We start from the raw sequence: 20,231 nt of genomic DNA on the forward strand, positions 1-20,231 counted from the left end.
ACAAAAGTCCTTTTCCCAACTCAGAATCCCTCTGTTCCATCTCTTTAAATGCAGTTGAGTTGAATGCTGAATATTTCTTTGGTCTTTGTCCTGGTTTGTAAGATAAGCTTGTATTCTATCTGCCATCTGTTGGAGGTTGGGCAGGTTTGTTATCTCTTCCAAGAAGGATGGTTTGCTCCGAAGAGGTAATGGTTTGTTAATGGGCCATTGACTGACTCACTGCAGGGCTGGTAACGTAACATCATCCCATTGTGAGATGCTCCACCCAGAGGGGGAAGCCAAGCACTCTTTTATTGTATAAAGGGGTACCTTTTGGGGAGACAGAGCAGCTCTCTTTTTGCGGGATTTCCCAGAGAAGCAGCTCCTTCGGCAGGACTCCTGAGAGAAGCAGCCGGAGCGCAGTGAGGCGGCGGCGGCGGAGCTCAGAGGCATCCCCGGCGCACAGGAAGACCGGCCCCACTGCCACCAGATCTTCAGAGAAAACGATACCCTTCTAAAGATCACCACTTCAGCTGCAATTCATCAGCCACTGCAAGGGGAACAGCTATCATTTCAACCAGACTGCTACCAACACCCCGAATCCTCAGGTTGTGGACTTTTTCACTAGTTTTGTTTGTACCAATTGCATTTGCCTTTTTTTTAAATTGTTATCTAGTTTTCTCCTAGTAAAGAATTGTTACTCTCATTCCCACATCTTTGCCTGAGAGCCTTTTAATTTAAAAATCCTGGTAATTTGGAGGGAGGGGGTTTACCTTCTCCATTGCACAGGAGGCTTTTGCCCTCCTTCACAGACTCCTGTCTTGTCAAACCAAGACAGTCTTTCATGGTGCTAGGCCTTGATATCCTTCAGGAGGAATCTCAACCTCTATTTTATGAATTGCTTGTCCACTGCTGTTGCTGCTTCCAGTGTTTTCAGCGGGGTCTTCTGCAATGGCAATGTCAACAGCAAACACTGGCTAAACACTGGCAAGTTCTATGAGACTGGAGTGTGTTAAAATGATCACTGGCCCCTGTCTCAGACAGGAGAGATAGAAGTGGGACTGAGTGATAGTTCCTTTCTTCTCTTAACCTGTCACCACCCCATCAATGCCCAGGCACTTGGGTGCCATAATGTAGTTATAAAAACATTTTTATTCTCCTTCACAGAAGTGGCCTGGTTAAGTCCTAATTGACCTTTCACCGCTCTAATTTGTTTTCTGCATGACCTAATAACATCCTTAAACACGTCCTGAGTTTCCTGGTCCTCCCTCCCAAAGTGATGCTTGGAAGTGATAATCTGCAACACAAAAACACCATCCACTGTTGACTTCCAGAGGACAATGACATTCTTACAGAGATACTGTCAAGTTTCCTTGTGTCCTTTTGTTTTTTCTTGCTTTCTGGGAAAGAATATCAGCCCAGCATCTGATGCCCAATGCTCCGGTTGCTGCCTGTCTGGCTGTGGCCAGCAGCTCATATCCAAAGACAAGTGGGTGCTGCCTTCTGAGCAAGGGAATGGACAGGCATGAGCAGAGAATTTCCCTGCTGAAGCTGGGAGGAACCTGGGGAAGTGCAGAAGATTGGGATAACGCTGGCAGGAGAGAAGCCATTCCGTGTCTCTGATGATGGTGCCAGCAGTGTGAGGGAAGAGCCAAGCGCTGGAAGCAGACACATCCTGCTGGTTTCTGCTGTTCCCTGGACACGGAACACACTTGTTCCCAGAGTTCCCGAAGGCTTGATGCAGGAAGAAAAACATTCAACAGGAGCACCAAAGGCCAGGGGGTTATTGGCCACTTTCCCTTGCCCACCGCACGCTTGGGCAACTAGCCAAGTGCAAGCGCCCTTTTTCCCTTCCTCCCCATTGGCTTGAAGAATCTGGGCACCAAGAGAAAGCTCCTGGACCTCTGGGTATGACAACAACAATTTATTAATGCTACTCTGGGGTGAAAGGAAGTGCTTGCAGAGGGCAGTTGTTCCTCACAGGCTCAGGTGGCCCCAGCAGACGCAGCCTGGCAGATCAGTTCTCCACAGCGCTGCAGCAGGACAGCCAGCCACGGCGGCACGGGAAAGGCCGTGACTTCCAGAGCCGGCGGAGTTGATCCTGCACATTCTGGAGTCGGGAGGAGGGAATGGCCTGTACAGCTAAATTGATGTACAGGGTTTGAAGGGCCAGGCATGAGATGGCAGGGCTGACGTCATCCGCCAGGTCCTGAAGGGCTGCGAGAGAGAGGAACAGAGCCACAGTCAGAGCCTGCGTCTGCAGAAACATGGGGAGACCCTCCTGCCACGTCCATGCCAGGCAGCTCTTGCCATGGCCTGGAGGAAGCAGGAGACAAAAAGGGCGAGCTGGAAGGTGCTGGCCACGAATGTGCCACAGGTCCCCGAAAGGTCTGTGTGCTGTGCCCACGCTGTCCTTGGTGCGTGCCGGGCCAGGGAAGGCAGCTGCCAGCGGCAGCCCCCGCTGAGAGCCCGCTGGCCTCACTCACCCCTGCAGAGGATGCGGAACTCTTGCTGCTGTCCTCTGAGGCAGCGCCCGGCCATCCCTTGGGAACAGAGAGCGTGAGCTGGCTTCAGAGCCACAGCTGCCGCCCGCGGGCGCTGCCCGGCCCGAGGCCACACGGGCTCCTGGCCCGGCAGGGCTCAGCCCGGGCCCCTGGCGCATCCTGCCGCCCCAGGGCACGGCTGCCAGAGGGCGGCGGCAGCGCCGAGGCCAGGCGGGGCTCCAGATGGCCGCGCGCGGATGCTGCTGCCGGGGCAGCAGGCGGGGCTGGGGCCGAGCTGCGGCGGGGCGGGGAAGGAGCCGGGCTCGTGGCTCACCCATGAACCTGACGGCCGCCTCTCGCAGGGGCTCCTGTGGGCTCTGCACGTAGGGCAGGGCCCGGCGCAGGTGCTCGGCCGCTCGGCTCCTGTCCTCTGCCAGCTGCAGAGAGCGGCGGGGCACGAAGGGAAGGGTTGGTGCGGGCCCTGCCCCTCGGCCGGGCGCTCCCTCCGCCCGGCGCCGCTCCCCCTGCCCACACAGCGCCGAGGCCCGGCCAGCAACCGCCGGCGCCGGGCTCTGCAGGGAGCAGAGAGCCCGGCGAGCCGCGGTGCCGCCCCGCGGCAGAGCCCGGCTGCCTCGGGGCTCCCTCAGCACCAGCCTTGGGGCCAGAGGAGCCTGGAGCAGAGCCCGCGCGGCCCAGGGAAGGCAGCGGCGTGTGGGGCGCCGGCCGGTGCCCCTGCGGGCAGCACTGGGCAGGGGCCGCAGCTGCCAGGGCACAGACTGGGCACCGTGGGCAGGCGGCTTCTCCAGGCCGGGGCTGGGGCTTCCGGGCTGTGCTTACCAAGCGCTCGGCAAAGCTCCACATCTGATCCGTTTTCAGCAGCTGCTGCAGATCCCTTCTCTTCAGGAACCTTACTGCAGAAAGCAGCGTTTCCCGAGAGGCCTGCAGAGCGGCAGAGAGCCGGAGATGGCACCGCAGCCCAGGGCACAGGAGCCACGTCCCCGTGCCAAGGCCAGGAGGGAGCTGGAGCCCAGGAGGAGGAGCCAGGCTCTGGGGTTACAGCTGAGCCCCCTGCCATGGGGACCCCGGCGCCCAGGAGCCCTCACCTGTGCCACATGCCAGTTCTCATCATGGCAGTTGAAGAAGAGTGGGAGCAGGCTCTGGCTCACAGGCTTCTTCAGGGGCTTTTTTCCCTTGGCCACCACCAAATTCATCACCTCTTGGAAGAGGCGAACAGAGAGCAGCTTTACAAGGCTGTTGTCCTGTTGGAAAGGAAGCAAAACCCCTCCACACCAGCTGCTTCAGGACCCCCTGTGCACAGGCACAAGGCACCGGGCTTCCAGGCGGCGCCCGGTGCCCGTGACTGGGGGCACAGAGCCTTACATTGTCAAAGAGTTGCCAGAGCGCCTCAGCCAGCTGCAGGGCGATGGGGCTGGCTATTGCAAGGTCTTTGTTGCAAAGCACATAGCTGAGAACAACGATGGTCATCTCAACAATGTCTTCATCCACGGCCTGCAGGAGGTTGCCGAGGCTTTCAGTCAGGTTGTACATTCTTCCGTTCTGTGTGGAAAACAAGGCTGTACAACCCCACGCTGCTGCTGCTGCTGCAGGGCTCAGAGGCTGAAGGCCTGTTCCAGAGTGCTCAGGAAGCTGAACAGCCACCCTGGAGAGCTGGGAGCAGCTGCCACAGCTCCCAAAGCCCAGCCAAGCCCAAGGACCTGCTTTCCCCAGCCCCATACTGCCAGCACAGCTTCAGCTGCTGCCTCCTTCTCACCATCGAGGGGTCCTGGCTGAGCACCACGAGGCCTCTGAGCGCCACACGATGCATCTCTCTGGACTTGCTCTGCAGGTGCCTTGTCATGATCTGCAGGACATTTTCAGCGCATTCACTCAAGTCCAGGCAGTCCAGGACCTGAAAGGCACAGAGCAGTGACAGGAGTGCCCAGCTGGCAGGAGCTCAGAACAGCATAGGGCTGAGCCAAGGCAGCAGCACAGGGCACCATCCCAGGCAGCTGCGGCTACCAGAGGGCAGAGGCGTGGGAGGCAGCTGAGCGAGGCAGCGCTGCCCATCGGGCTCACCTCCACCAGGAAGGCCAGGGCGGGCAGTTCCCAGTCTGAACTGTCTTGGCTTAGTAAGTCAAAGAGGCAGGATGCCATGCTGCAACACCAGATGATGGAGACACGGCGCATCTCCCTGGGAGGGAGAAAAAGGCACCATTGCTCCTGAGCTGAGTGGCCAAACCTCTCCCAGGGCTGACTCACAGAAGTCTGGTCTTCTCCCGAGCACTCCCGAGCACGGGTGCTTTGGGAGGCAGCTGCTCCAGGGCACCCTCCTCTCCCAGCCCATTCCAGTCTGCTCATCCCTTCCTTGGGGACAAGGCCCTGCCGCCCATGAGCACAGGGACTGCGTGGGGTGATCTGGGCACAAAGGAGAGGGGCGGTGGGGAGAATGAGGTCTCACCTGGCCAGCAGACCCACTGCATAGTGGTGGGTGTCGGCACAGAGCAGTGTGTCCCAGGCACACCTGCGTTCCATTGCTAGCACCACGTCCTCATACTGCATTTGGCAGAGCAGGGCCTTCAGGGTCTGCAGTGCAAAGCTGTGTGCAGAGCAAAGCCCAGGTCACGCTGGGAGGCCTGGCTCTTGCCCTGGGAGCATGGCAGGGATGGGGAGACTGGGAAGACTGGCATGGAGCACCTGTTGGGGTGGGCGGCAAGGCCGTGTTGCTCCTGGCATCTCTTCCAGAAGGTATCCACCTCTTCTGGCATATTCAGCGTGCTGATGTAAGCTTGGAAGAGCAGACGCAGAAAGAGGTTGGGGAAATACTCCAGCACTACAGGTGGGCACCAGGTCATATTGAAGAGCCTCCACAGTGTCAAGGTTGCCTGCAAGAAATAAAACAGCCAGAGACAGTAATCAGTGCCAAGACATGCATGTGGCATGGCCCCAGCCTGCGAGGGAGAGGCCAAGGGAGACACATGGGGAGCAGCCGGCCTGGTGCCCCAGAACCTTGCCCCCAAGCCAGGTTTCAGCCCAGCGCCTGAGGCAGGGAGATGCAGCTGGGGGCAGGGCAGAGAGCTAGCTGCTGGAGAGGTGGCCTGGGGGCTGGCAAAGTCTGCTTCCAGAAACTCACAGCCAGGGCAAAGACCCCTGTGCTGTCCCCATCGGAGGTGTACACGCTGTCCTCTGGCCAGGTGCTCAGCACATCGAGGAGGATCTGCAGCGCCGGCTCCGCGGTCCTGCTCGAGGACATGATGGTCCCCCACATGATCACGGCAGCTCTGTGGGGCCAGAGCTCTGTGTCAGGGGGGTCTCAGCCACAGCAGCGTGGTCTGGGCAGCTGCAGGGGCCTGCACTGACCCTCAGCCCTGCCTCTGACTCCTGGCCCTGGCTGGCAGCAGCCAGCCAGCCCACGTGGGCCCAGGCCCTGAGGGGCAGGGAGGGAGCATGGCAGCAGGCTCCGGAGTTGACATGCCAGGACTGGAAAACAGAGGGGCCAGAGGCTCCTGGAACTCTCCACCTGTCTGTCAGGGACAGGCTCTACGGGGTGGGGGGGCCGGTGAAGCCTAAGGCCTCAAGGCAGGTGGGGATGCCATGCCTGTCACACGATGGGGCCCAGCGCAAGAGAGTGATCAGCACGTCACAGGGGTATTCCTTGGTCAGCTCCAGAAGGGCCTTGTCCAGCCTGTGCTCAGCAGACTCGTTGGCCGTGAGCCACTGGTGGATGTACCTCACCATGGCTGGCACCTACAGAAGGCACAGGGAGACTTGGAGAGCTGCCAGGGCAGCAACTTGCCCAGCTTCCCCTGAGGAGTGCTTCCCTTTCCACCACATTGGGCTGGACCTCACAGGCTGAGGGAGCCCAGCAGACCCAGCAAGATGTGCCACACCATTCCTGGGGCAATCAAGCCCTTGCCCCAGACTGCTTACTTGCTTTGCATTGGAGACACCCTTCTCCACCAGCAAATCCAGCATGGCAGCACTGGTCTCGGCACTGAAGAGGTGAAAGCTTGCCAAGATCCCGGTGCCCACACCTGTGGTCTCTTCCTGCCTAATGCACGTGATGAATTGACAGATGGTCTGCAGGAGAAGAGCAGGAAGAGAGGGAGAATGCATGGAGTGCTGCAACCACTCGGTGCTGGGCTGAGCAGTGCCAGCAGGCCCAGCCCAGGTGGGGATGGCCGCAGGTACCTGCGCTGTTCTGCGGAAGCGGCCATGGGCGGGTTCCTGTTCTTGTGTCCGGTCCAGGGCTGCATCTGGTAAAGAGCGAGCGCAGCCAGAGCTGCTGAGGGGCTGCAGGAGAGGCCAGAGAACACAGCCCAGCCCTGTTCTCTCCTGGCAGGGAGAGCCTTGCGATGCCCCAGGCATGGAGCTGCCATGTGGTCCAGCCCCAGCCCAGCTTCTGTCCTATCTATGGGCATGTCCGAAGGGATGGGATGGGATGGGATGGGATGGGATGGGATGGGATGGGATGGGATGGGATGGGATGTGGCCAAGCTGGCTGCAGCCACCAGCCATGCAGCCCAGCAACCCAGCTCTGCCACTCACCCTCCTGCAGCTGCTTGAATGGCACCATCTCTTCAGTCTCGTGCACTGGGGCAGCTCCAGGGCCTTCTTCCTCTTCCTCCACCCAGGCCAGCTTGGGCACTCTTGGGGGTCTCTGCTCCATGTCACTGACTGGATCTGTGGCTACTTGCAGGAGAGATGCCTCGGAAAACTCCGAGTCAGCAAGTCCCGCTTTTGTGCCTGCACGGCACCTTCAAGAGAGAAGCCTCAGGAAGGCTCAGGACAGCAAGTCCTGCACTCTGGTCTCGAGGGCTCCTGCCACAAGGACAGGAGACTCCTGTCAAGGATTGTGCTCTCGCCTCGAGGGCACTGGTGACAGGGATGGGAGATGCCTCCAGGGCACCAAGTCCCACGCTCTGCCCTTGAGGGCACCTGCAGAATTGAAGCCTAGGAAGGCCACGGGTCAGCAAGTCCTGTGGTCTGGCCTCGACGTCAGCTGCAGGAATAACGCCTCAGAAATCTCTGGGTCAGACACGAACGAGTGCGCTGTGCGGGGGCTCCTCACAGCACTGCTCTGTCCTGTCCCATCCCGTCGCGTGCTCGGAGCACTCTGGCATGGTCCTGTCACTGTCAGCTCCTATGTCACCACATGTCACAAAGGTCCCTTTGACACACTGCTCCATGCCATGGTGACCATGCTGCAGCGTGTCACAAAGGGACCCTGCACACACTGCCCCTTGCGCTACGGCCGCCCCTGGCCCACCCAAAGAGACTCAGGTTGGAAGGAATCCCTCATCCCAAGTGTCTAAGACAGCCCAACAGGGTCTTCAGGAACGGCTCAAACCATCAGCAAACGCTGCCCTGCTCTGCGGGCTCAGGGCAGCAGAAGGAGCCCCCAGGGCTGCCGATGCAGCCGTGCTGGGAAGGGCACGGGGCCTTCCACAGAAACTGGCGCGGCCTCCTTGGGACTCGTCCCAGCCCGTGGCCATCCCAAACCCGCAGGTGTGGCACACACAAGGAATTGTGGGCCAGGGAAGGAATGCTGGTCTGAGCCCTGGTGCCCGGGGAGCGCTGACACCAGCAGGTGAGGCAGAGTCCCTGCCCAAGCAGACCTGCCACCCCTGAGCCCTGGCAGGGTTGGTGCCGTGTCCTGCCCCAGAGACCTGTGCCCCCGGGGGCTTCTGTGCCAGAGGGAGCCAAAGCCCAGGTGCACTGGGGGCTGTGTTCCTGCCTGCAGGGGCTGTTAGCAGGAACACCTGGAGCAACTGCTGGGAACACTTGGTCTCTGTCAGAAGCTCTTACTCCATGCTGAAATTATTTTCTCATTGAAGTTATTGCCTTCAGAACAAAAACACCTTAGCGGCAAAGGCACAGGAAAATCTGGCAAGGAAGAATCCTCAATTCAGGAAAGCTTTACATCCCATTGTTCAACTCAAGTAGTTCCAAAACACTGCAAACTTCCCAAATTATTTGGGATGGCCTGAGGAGGTGAAGATTTGGAATTTTGCTTCCCATCTCAAAGTAGCAACTCATTTGCCTTAACCTCATCCATTGAGGGTCACTTTACAAAACATAACACTACACAAATAAAGGGCAAAACCAAGGACCATTCTTTGGTTTGCAAATGGTTTTCTATGAAGGGATGATAATATCCTAGGTCTCTTAAGGAATAAAAGCTCTCAAGAAATTAAAGCCCACTCGGTGGTACAAAAGTAGCCCAAACAAATGAATAGATGGCAAAAGGGCTAATCCTCCCCCTGTTACAGATAACTAATTGTCCAATAAAGTACAGCTCTCCCCTCTTGTTCCCTGCAGGAGAATCAGGACCATGAAAAGGAAAAGTCACAAATATTCTTTCTGCCCTCCGTAACCAAAGCTGTGCCAAAGCACAGATGCTGCCTTCAAAGTGACTCTAATTCCAGCCTAGAGCTCTCACCTCCCAGTCAACTCCTTCCTCAACACCCCACTAACACCAACTCCCAAACTCCTGCACAGAAGCCCTCAACACCCCATCAGGGGCCCCAGCTGTCCCCATCCCTCTGCAGAGCTTTCCCAACCTCCAGCAGATGCCCTGGTTCCCTGCACATGCCGTGGGATGGCACTCGGGAGGATCTGCTCCAAGGCCTTCCCCTGGAGCAAGCTCAGGCTGCCAGGCCTATGGATCCTGGATCATGCTTCCCACCAAGCCTTCCTGTGCACGGCTGTTCCATCTGCACCTCAGGGCTCAGCTCAGACTTCTCCACTAAACCAGGAGTGCTGGTAAAGGATGGAGAGCAGCCTGGCAAGCTCTTTCTCCAGCTCCCTCTTTACTCTTGGGGAGGTAGAACATTCCACAGGAAAGCAACTGATGCCACAAGGAGAGGGGTGGCCTCAAGCACCTTTGGCAATGAAACAAAGCCTTTGTTTGACATAAGTGAGCACAAGCAATTCCCAAAAGTAAACAGGTAATTAGCACAGCCATACATAAGTACTCAGCACCAGTTAGCATAAGAAAAACCTGGCAGGCTGTCGTGGTTTGACACGGAAAGATAATTTTTTCCGGAAGGAAGAGGTCAATTTAGATATTGACCAATTGAAGATGGACACAGCTCTGAGAACACAGAGGGTTAAAAGCAGAATTCCCAGGGGAACTCGCTCTCTTTGGTTCCGGTCAGCGTGCAGTGCAAACTCTCCCCTGCCCAGCCACGAGCTGGGTGGGGAAGGGGAAGCCCCATGGCCTGAAAGGAAGGCCAAGGGTGGAGTGACTGGAACCGGGCTGGCCCCTGCAGATGGAAGGGTGGAAGAAATCTGGGATGTCTCCATTCCCACCCCCCCAGGGTTTCTCTCCCGAGAGGGAGAGAGAAAGAGACAGCGGCAGTCCTGTCAGCAATTCCACCGCGAGGAAGAAGGAGCGGGGGGAGCTGCAAGGTGCCCAGTGCGTGGGAGTTGCTGGATGTCTGGGCATCGAGCCATCCCTGGGAGTTCGGACTTTTAACCCTTCCTTGAGAAATGAAAGCTTGTGAATTTTTTTTTCCTTCCCCTCCTCGGTTTGAAAGAGAGGAAGAGGGACACCTTGGACCCTGGGATGTTGGAAGGAGGAATTCTGGATGGGAGGGGGACAAGGAGTGTCTTTTGGCTGGACTTTTCCGTGTTAGCCACAACCTGAACCAATCTTCTCCTCCAAGAGGGACTGTGTTTTGGGAGGATGCCAGTGAGTCAAGAGACCTGATTCAGTTGGGAAAAGACAAGAGTGCAGTGAACGGAGAAAAGGTTAGGGGGTTTGTGGTGGCGTCCCCCTGTCCTGGAAAGGAAAGAGAAGAGAAGAAGATCTCTGTTCTTGAGCCCTCGGCCCCAGGGGAAAATGGGGGGGACTGTGGTCCCAAACAATGAAAAACTGAACTGTTGTTTTCTCCCCTCTTGGCAGGGCATCCTTGAAAAGAAAAATCCTAAAAGCAGTCTGTCCATCCATGCATTGGTGGTGAGAGCACTGTGCATGGAAAGGAGAAGGGTCACCATGGCAAACTTTTCTCCGGGTGGTGCCATGTGTGACATGGAAACACAGGATGTGGAGCTGTGTTTCTTGGGGGGTCTGTGGCACAGGAGAGACTCTGTTCCCTCGATGGACTGAGTATCGATTGTTTGGAGGGTGGAAACCTGATTGGGGTCCAGATTGTGTCTCACTGTGGTTTGTTGGAGTTGGGTGGTGGGGGGAGGAATATTTTGCAAGGTTTTCACTTGGTCTTTGTGTGGGGTTTTTTTTCCCTTCTTTAGTTTTCTCTTTTCTTTTGTAGTAGTAGCTTAATAAAGTTTTTTTCAGTTATTAAGCTTGGGCCTGCTTTGCTCTGTTCTAGATTCCACTTCACAGCATTCAAGGGAGAGATCACATTTTCATGGGGGCACTGGCATTGTGCCACTGTCAAACCATGACACAGGCCTAAACTGACCTGAGAGTGACTTGACAAAAAGTTTTAGACAGTGTACCAGAAGAAATAAGGGCAAGTGTGGAGTCAGCCCTGTGCAGGGAAGCCATGAGGAAGACTTTGTGCTGCTTTAGGGCATCGAGACCGCTCCTGGCCAGCGCCTGGACATCAGCTTCAAGGATAGGAATCTGACCCAATGTATTTCCAACCCCCTGCCTATCGAATCGCCTCAGCACTGTAAAGATGGATGGTATGTTTGGTACAGTTCCTGCATCAACCCACTGAAATTTATACGTGGCAGAGGAATATTTTAGTGGGGTGCAGACCCCGCCCTCCCGCCAGGTCAATAAAAGAGCTTTTGGTGGACCGTGCATTTGCCTGCCAATTTCTTTGAATGAGGCAGACCCCTCAGGACTGCTATATCCTGAGGGAACACCATTGGCCTTGACCTGTAGGCAGCTGCACAAGCTTAAAATCTGCTGCCTCAGCTTCCAGGACCTCTCTTGGCCAGCATCCTGACATGGATGCAGAACTGCAGTGAGGCACTGCCAGGACCCAGCAGGACAGGACTGCCTGTGTCGTGTCCACATAGCCCCCCTCACACTGCCAGGGTCATCCTGAAAACAGACAAATGCTCAGGTGTCAGCAGAGGGGAGCAAGGAGCACTGGGCTCCTCTCAGGGTATCTCAGCTGGGCTCGCTCCACAACATGCCCCCATTTTAAGGCCTGCTGATGCCCAGCTGCCAGAAAGGCCTACCTTGTTCTCTCCAAGATGCACAGGGAGAGCCAAGGAGCAGGACACCTTGGGAAGCAATCCTTCCAAGCCTTTTCTGTGGCCAGACACACACCAAGATCAGGCAAGACTCTCCACGCTGCCTGGCCCACCCAGCCCAGCTCTGTGCTGGCCCTGGGCCACAGCAGCTTCCACCAAGCAAGGGCAAATGCATGTAACCAAGAGTTGAAACATAGCAGACAGGGACGATGTGAAACGTTTGTGCGTAAAGGCCTGTTAATTCACAGCTCTCAGAGAGAGCTTTGGGGCTCCCAGCTGGACAGAGATGCTGCTGCTCACACCTCTGTCCAAAGCGGGGAATCACACCTTGCTGCAGGTGCTTGGGTCGGTCTCTGCAGGTCGAGGCAGATGCCAAACCTGCTCTTCACAGCCTTCTCACTTGCCCTGCCCCTCTGCCAAGCTCAACATGCCTCAAGGACTGAAAGGACCCCAGAGAGCCAAAGGGTAACACTCCCACCTGCCTCACTGGGAGCTCCCTGGGAAGCACTGTCCTTGAGAAGCAAGCCCCTTTCCTCCAAAGGCATTTCCCCAAATGTGTATCTTTCCTGGGGAACACCAACACACTCTTAAGAAAAGCTGGCGAGGCTGAACGATCTCCAGTCCTCTCAGGACAGGCGCTCCAGCTGTAGCCCATATTCCCCCAAGTGTGTTTCCAGGTGGAGGCTCAGACGTGCAGCTCCAGGCCCTCTACAAACACAAGCTGTCCACTGCCTCTTCACCTGCCTCAACTCCAGCCTGTGGTCACGGCAGCAAAACCAGGCTGTTCCCAGCCAGAGCCCAGAGCCCTGTTCCTGCAGGATGCTCTTGCCAGCACCTTCCAGGACTCTCCGCTGTGTACGCAGCGTTTTTCATGCCCGCTCTCAACAGGCTTTGGAAGGCAGAGCACAACCTGGCTGGCTCTGCCACCAGCACACCCCAAAGACAGGCAGAGGAAGAAGCAGCAGGTGTTGTTTTGCAGCCATACCCAGGAGAAACTGGAAGGTGCCCTCCCTCTGGTCTCACTTGGTTGGCTTTCTGACTGGCTCTGAGGCTGGGGCTGCCATTCCTTGGTTCTGGGGACCAGAACCACACCTGGGATACTGGCAATGCCTGACAGCGCTCCAGGATCTGGCACAGTCTGAGTTTTTGGCACCGTGCTGCTGCTTCATTTGCTCTTAGGCACACCCAAAGCTCTCGGTTAAGCCCAGATGGTCTCTGGTTCTGCCCTCTCCAGGGATTGCAGCTCCCTGCCCAGGCATTGCAGCTCGCCCGGCCAGCCCCTGCTGACTGCCCACTGCCCTCATTCACACTCAAGGAGGTCTGAGATGAAATCAGAGCACCCAGACAAGGATAAGAAAGGAAGGCCCTCGCCACCCACAGGGGAGCCAATGGATCATCACCAAGTCCCTGACGTACAAAAGTCTCTGTAATCTGCACAAAGACATTGCATGACAGGGACGTGAGGCTTATACAACGTGGTTACTGAGTGTCTGGGACCTTAGGAGAACAGGCATGCACCTGGATGGTGGTGAGGCAAGGAATTTGGGACCCTTGACCCAGGAGCCAGGTATGAATCAGATTTTTGTAAGAGAGCCAGGCTCCCTTTTCCTCTGGGAGCAGCTTTTAATGAGTGTCAGAGAGAGGTTTGTCCACGAGGAGAGAATGCAGGAGCACCACCATAGAATGAGCTGGAAGACCCTTGAGGAAGGGATCCAACAGCTGAGAAAAGTGGCAGTATTGGAGGTACTCTTTGGGAGGGATGGACAGCATGATAATGACCCTGGCAAGGTCAGGTGCACAGGGCAAATGCTGTGGAGTCTGGCAAATCTAGGGCCATGTCAATGCACCACCTTCATTGCAACGATTACTGCTGATACCAACCGAGAGACAGTGGGTTCTGCTGCCAACAAGTTCAGAAATTGTGAGAGTATGGTCAATGGCCTGATGCAGGCTCATGGCTCTGCTGTGATCAAGGAACTCAAAGAGGAGTTTAAAGAGGAAATGAGGAAGATTGGAGATTGATTGCATTATTGTGCCTTGAATGAATGGACTCCACCACTGAGCGCTGCTGTGCCGGACATGCTGGAACTCCAGCACGAGCTGGCAGCAAGGTGGTACACCACTATTGGCATTGCTAAGGCGTTTTTCTCCATTCCTCTGGCAGCAGAATGCAGGCCTCAGTTTGCTTTCACCTGGAGGGGCGTGCAGTGCACCTGGAACCAACTGCCCCAGGGGTGGAAGCACAGCCCCACCATCTGCCATGGACTGATCCAGGCTGCACTGGAAAAGGGAGAAGCTCCCGAACACCTGCAGTACATCGATGGCATCATTGTGTGGGGGAACACAGCAATGGAAGTATTTGAGAAAGAACAGCGCATCATCCAGATTCTGCTGGAAGTCAGCTTCGCCATCAAGAAGAGCAAAGTCAAGGGACCTGCCCAAGAGATCCAGTTCCTGGGAGCAAAGTTGCAAGACAGACAGAGTCACATTCCCACTGAGGTCACCAATACGATCACTGCGATGTCTTCACCAAGCAGCAAGAAGGAAACACAAGCTTTCCTATGCACCATTGGCTTTTGGAGAATGCACATTCCCGAGTACAACCAGATTGTGAGCCTTCTTTACCTGGTCACCCACAAGAAGAACGATTTTCACTGGGGCCCTGTGCAGCTACAAGCCTTTGCCCAGATCAAGCAGGAAATTGCTCATGCTGTAGCCCTTGGCCCAGTCAGGACAGGACCAGAGGTGAAGAATGTGCTCTACTCTGCAGCCAGGAGCAATGGTTTGTCCTGGAGCCTTTGGCAGAAGGTGCCTGGGGAGACTCGAGGCTGACCACTGGGATTCCGGAGCTGAAGTTACAGAGGGTCTGAAGCCAACTACACTCCTACAGAGAAGGAAATCTTGGCTGCCCATGAAAGAGTTCAAGCCACCTTGGAGGTGATTGTCATGGAAACACAGCTCCTCCTGGCACCCCGACTGCTGGTGCTGGGGTGGTTGTTTAAAGGAAAAGTTTCCTCTGCCACCATGCCACTGACACCACATGGAACAAAAGGATTGTTCTGCTGTCCTTCATAAGAGTAAATGTTGTTCTGTTCTCCTGTCCTTGTCACAGTGCTCACCCTGCATGAGATGTGTCTGCAAGCCCTCCAACCTCTGGGATTGGGGAGGGCAAATGTTCCTGGGGGAAAAGGGATGGGGCAGCTGGGCTGGACTGACCCAAAGGATGTTCCATTCCATGTGACACCATGATCAGCAATCAACTGAGAGAACTGGTGACAAAGGGGGTAGAGGATTAATTTCTTTTTGAAGATACTTTTCTTTCAAAGCAGCACCTACACATACAGAATTTTATCCTGCCACAGAGTTGTCAAACATTTTCTGCTGATCAGCAATTTTTTGTGGATTTGCTTTTCTTCTGTTAGTGTGTCTTGCTGTGCTTTTTTTTAGTTGGGTTTGGAGGGTTTTTTTGGTCGGTTTTGTTTTTTTCCCTGTTGAACTGCCTTTCTTCTCATGCATACATTTTTTCTCCCTTTCCTTGTGGCTTGCTTGGTACCTGACAGCAAGACAAATTTACCCAACTCAGTCATCTTGCCCAGTTATGTTTAGCAGTCACCATTAACTAGATGAGTTCAGTCACAGACTCCCTGCCATTTGGCAGCATCCACAAAGTATTGAAAGTGCATTTCATGTCCTTGTAGAGATAATAGAAATAATCCCCAGTGGTGGTCAAGGGCTGGTCACTGAGGGATGTCACCAGGGCCTGGCTGCCAAGAGGACTCTGTACCATGGATGACATTTGACCCTCATTGTTCAGCCACATTCCCACCCACCCCATGTTCCACTCCTTCAGCCCAGCTCTCTCCAGTCTGGCTCTGAGGCGACCACAGCAGACCCTGTCACAGGCCTGCTGAAGCCTGGGCACACAACATCCCCTTCTCTTCCCTCCCACGTGGGTTCTGCAGTCCCTGCCTTGTCCTGCCAGTGCCTGGAATGGCTGCAGGAGGATTTGCCACATCCCCTTCCCTGCTGAGCCTGACCAGTCCGTGACTCTCCCAGTGCCCCTCCCTGCCCAGACTGGTTCCATGGCTGCCCTTCCCAAGGGCCCAGGACCCTCTGGGATGGCTCTGGCCTTTCCAGGGGGTTTGAGAGAGGTCCCACAGTGACACTGCCCAGCCTTCTCAACAGGCCTGACACCAAAGGCCTTTTCCACATCCCTCAGTCCCAGATCAGTGCCCAGAACACAGCACAGCCTATCCAGGTCCTCAGGGTGGTTCAGAAGGGAGGCAGCAGTGTTTTCTCCCCACAGACCCTCACTTCATCCAATGTCTCTCTGTGCAGTCCATGGCTGCCCTGAGCATTTTGTCCTGGAGCCTCCCTGCCCAGGATGTTTGTCTCTATGCTGTCCTAACCACAGCCCAGCAAAGAATTCAGGTGGTTTCCCCGAGGATGTTACTCTCAGAGTAAAATGGCCTCAAGGCACTGTTTGTGCCACTGGAATTGTGCCACCCCCAAGTGCTGCTGATGTTGTGTGTGCTCACTCAGGTTCATCTCCCCACACACACAGGATGCACTGCTGAAATCTCCCCAGTATAGAGCAAACATGGCCTGCTGGCCTGGTCACTTGGTGTCCCTCCATGCAGGGACAAACAATCTCCTGCAGGTGGGGGAGAGGCCAGTGCTGGCAGTGGTGGTTGCAGGGGCTGGTGTGGGACAATTGTCGTGGGGCACCTTCCCAGGCTGTCCCCAGAACAAAGACACAGCCCAGACCCTGCTCTGCTGCTCCATCAGGGCCATGCCAGGAGCTCTGGCTGTGCCAGGACACTGCTGTGTGCCCCCCCTGCACACTCCCCCTCTGCCCAGGCACTGGGCTTTGCTGTGCCAGGGCATTCCTGGAGCACATTGCTGACAGCAGCTCTGGAGGAGAGCAAAGCCTTCCTGCCCTGCCCTCAGGAGATGCCCTTGGCTGATGGAGCTGCTGTGCTGGAGCCCAGCTGTGTCCCAGCAGTGCCCACGGCCTGTCCCTGCCTGTGGTCACAGCACGGACACGCAGCAGGACAGTGACCAAGCTGCCAGAGCACTGCGGCCTCACAGCCACAGCAGGGCTGGCAAGGAGAGGGTGGAGTGGGAAGGGCAGCTCCAAAAGGAACAATCCCTGCTGCTCCCTGGCAGTGCTGCTCTGCTGGAGCTCTCTTCCCCTTCTCCCCTCTAACTTCATGCAGGCCTCAGAGCTGGGATCCCAGATAAAACAGGCACTGCAGGGTACTTTATTTTGTTCAAATGTAGCAATAGCACAAACCTGGTTAACAGAGCTTATGGGTCACATTCAAGAGGCAGACAGTGAATTAGATGGTGGGGGTTAAAAAAATGTTATTGAGGATACTTTTATGAGCTAAAAACCCACTGAACATTACCCAAGGATCTGGGCAGGCCTGTTGGGCATGTCATGAGTTCCATTCCAAAAGTTTGGCAGAAGAAAACAGGCAATAGGTAGCTTCAGAGAAGCAGCCAGTCATCATTTTCCTCAGGGCATCCTTGAGCTCCTGGTTCCTCAGGCTGTAGATGAGAGGGTTCAGGGCTGGGGGCACCACCGAGTACAGAACTGACACTGCCAGATCCAGGGATGGGAAGGAGAGGGAGTGGGGCTTCAGGTAGGCAAAGGCTGCAGTGCAGACAAACAGGGAGACCACGGCCAGGTGAGGGAGGCAGGTGAGAAAGGCTTTGTGCCGTCCCTGCTCAGAGGGGATCCTCAGCACAGCCCTGAAGATCTGCACATAGGAGAAAACCATGAACACAAAACAGGCAAATGACAAAAAGGCACTAACAGCAAGGAGCTCAAGTTCCCTGAGTTTAGAGTGTGAGCAGGAGAGTTTGAGGACCTGTGGGTTTCACAGAAGAACAGGCCCAGGGCATTGCCCTGGCACAGGGGCATGGAAAATGTATTGGCCGTGAGCAGCAGAGCATTGAGAATGGCACTGGCCCAGGCAGCTGCTGCCATGTGGGCACAAGCTCTGCTGCCCAGGAGGGTCCCGTAGTGCAGGGGTTTGCAGATGGACATGTAGCTCTTGTATCACATGAAAGTGAGAAGGGAAACCTCTGCTGAAATGAAAAAGACAAACAGAAGCAGCTGTGCAGCACACCCTGAGTAGGAGATGTCCCTGGTGTCCCAGAGGGAATTGTGCATGGCTTTGGGGACAGATGTAGCCCAGGTCGCTGAGGGCCAGGTTGAGCAGGAAGAAGAACATGGGCGTGTGCAGGTGGTGGCCACAGGCTCCGGCGCTGATGGTGAGGCCGTTGCCCAGGAGGGCAGCCATGGAGATGCCCAGGAAGAGGCAGAAGTGCAGGAGCTGCAGCTGCCGCATGTCTGCCAGTGCCAGCAGGAGGAAGGGGCTGATGGAGCTGCTGTTGGACATTTCTGCCTCAGGAAATTATTGTCTCCTGAGGAGAAAACTACAGCACTGAGTCAGGCCAGACTTCCGTGAGGAAAATCTATTGCATATCTCATAGCAATGGAACATTTAGGGTCTCTCCTTTTAAGAACACTTCTCTACATTCCCCTCACCTGGGCTCTTGGTTTTGCAGGAATTCAGAGCAGGGCTCAGGAGGATTCCTTCTTCTTGAGCAGTGAGAGGGAACTGAGAATGCTGGGTGATCTCCAATTAAATGAACTTGGAAACACCAAAAATCTTTTCAGCTCTGCTGTTTGCATTTTGCCCATCTGAAGAACTGAGCTGAGGGAATTCCTTGTATTTGTTCACCCAGCTGCAGCTGCCACAGTCAGGAGTGGTTGTGGCTGTTTGAAATCCCTGACATTTCTAATTAACTGCAGGTGAAATCGTGTGGGTCTGAGAGGCACAGGGGTGGTCTCTCAGTGCAGGGACAATGGAGCAGCTCTGGCCATCAGGGCTGTTCTCAGCTGTCCCTTGCTGGCAGCTTCAAGCTGCAGGAGAGGCATGCAGAGGAGTTCCCCTAGAGTGAACCAGGGCAATGCTGAGAGCAGAGGCTCTGGGGTGAGACAGCACATGGACAGAGCCCTCGCCTTCCCTCAGGGTGCCTCACTGGGATCTCAGCTGTCTCCTGCCAGGCTGCTGCACAGAGGGATCACTGCAGCTGCCCAGGTGCAGGTGCCCAGCAGCATTTCCCTGGCCCTAACACTGAGCTGTCTCCTCCATGAGGATCCCACGCAGCACAGAGACACCACGGGAGAGCTGTGCCCTTCTGGAGGGCACCTGCAGCCCTGCAGGACACCCAGGGAATCAGCTGAAGGGCCCCTGAGGGCACCTGGGCACTCTGCTCCCACAGACACATGTCCACAGCAGGGTCCCAAGGCTCCCTGCCTGGACGGGCACCTGCCACCCCCAGACCCTGGCACTGCCTCAGAAAACCCAATGATGGCAATGGGGACAACACAGGCATCTGGGCATGGCAGTGAAATGTCACAATGCTCCTGCCAGGGGAGGAGGGACAGAGAGACTGATGGAAACCGGGGCCTTGTCCTTCCCTGCCTGGGCTCTGGCTGCTGCATGGGCCCTGCACAGCCGAGCCTGTGTGGGATGAGGGCAGGGGCTCTGCTTGGGATGGGAAAGGAGCCTGGGCAGGAGCTGCTGGGGGAAGGTGTCTGAGCCACAGGGACAGCAGGGAGGTGGCACATCCCCCTGCCCGGCATTTGTGGCAGCAGCTCCCTGTCCCTCCCTGCCCGTGTCTCTGCTGAGGGGGCTGTTCCTGCCAGCAGCCTCTCCCTGTGCCCAGCTCCACTCCCTGCCAGCGCTCACTGAGCCCATCCCCACCCCACGGCCCCGGGGCAGCTCTGCCTGTGCAGGGACCTGTCCTGTGCCTCTGAGGGAGCAGCAGGGAAGCCCCGCTCTGGAGCTTGTTCTGCTCCATGCCAGGACATCCAGGAGAGCCACCCTGACAGGTCCTGTCAGTGCTGGCATTGTCAGAGACACTTCCAGGAACTCACCTGCATTGCTCTGCAGCCAGAGACTCAGTGTGTCCAGGGGCTGTGCAGATTTCTCCCCTGATGGGGTCTCTCCTGTCCTGCCACCCCAGGCTGCCTTTGACCTCTTTGGCACTGCTGCTGCCTGCCCTCGCTGCCTGCAGGCACTGCCCTGTCTGCCTGATGGCCATGTCCTCTGCCCCAGAGGAACTGGGAGAGCCCTTGCAAAAGATCATGGAAAGTGGGGCACGGGCCAGCCTTAGGAGAAACCTCCAGGAATGGAAGTGGAATTTTCCTAGAGGCAGTGAATGATTCATTCAAACGCTGTGAAGATTTCTCCCCTAGTGAGAGCTCAGACCCTTCCAGCCCAGGCTGCCTCTCCTCTCTCTGTGCCTCTGTGCTGAGCCCGGGCTGGCTGCAGGCAGTGCCCCAGCCCTGCTGGGCTGTGCCGAGGAGCTGCTCCTGGCCAGAGCTGTCTCTCTGCAGCGCTGCCCTGGCCAGGAGCTGCCTCTGTGCCAGGAGCCCGGCCCAGCTCAGCAGCACAGACACAGCATCAGGACTTCTCCTGTGGGTTGGCTGCTGAGTCCCTGGCCATCAGTCCCTGAAAGGGAGTGGCAGAAATCTCCCAAGAATTCAAAGTTAGAATCAAACTCCAAAGTTTC

General features: G+C 56.3%; 1 protein-coding gene and 1 pseudogene across 1 annotated transcript in view; both read right to left on the reverse strand.

The window, feature by feature from the left end:
* The window catches only part of LOC110469521 (uncharacterized), a 612,305-nt gene that overhangs the window by 12,410 nt on the left and 579,664 nt on the right, over positions 1 to 20,231 (reverse strand). The window lies entirely within an intron of this gene.
* Positions 17,078 to 18,046, reverse strand: LOC144247974 (olfactory receptor 14J1-like; annotated as a pseudogene).

Source organism: Lonchura striata, chromosome 37 (genome assembly GCF_046129695.1).
Source record: "Lonchura striata isolate bLonStr1 chromosome 37, bLonStr1.mat, whole genome shotgun sequence".
Taxonomy (NCBI): Eukaryota; Metazoa; Chordata; class Aves; order Passeriformes; family Estrildidae; genus Lonchura; species Lonchura striata.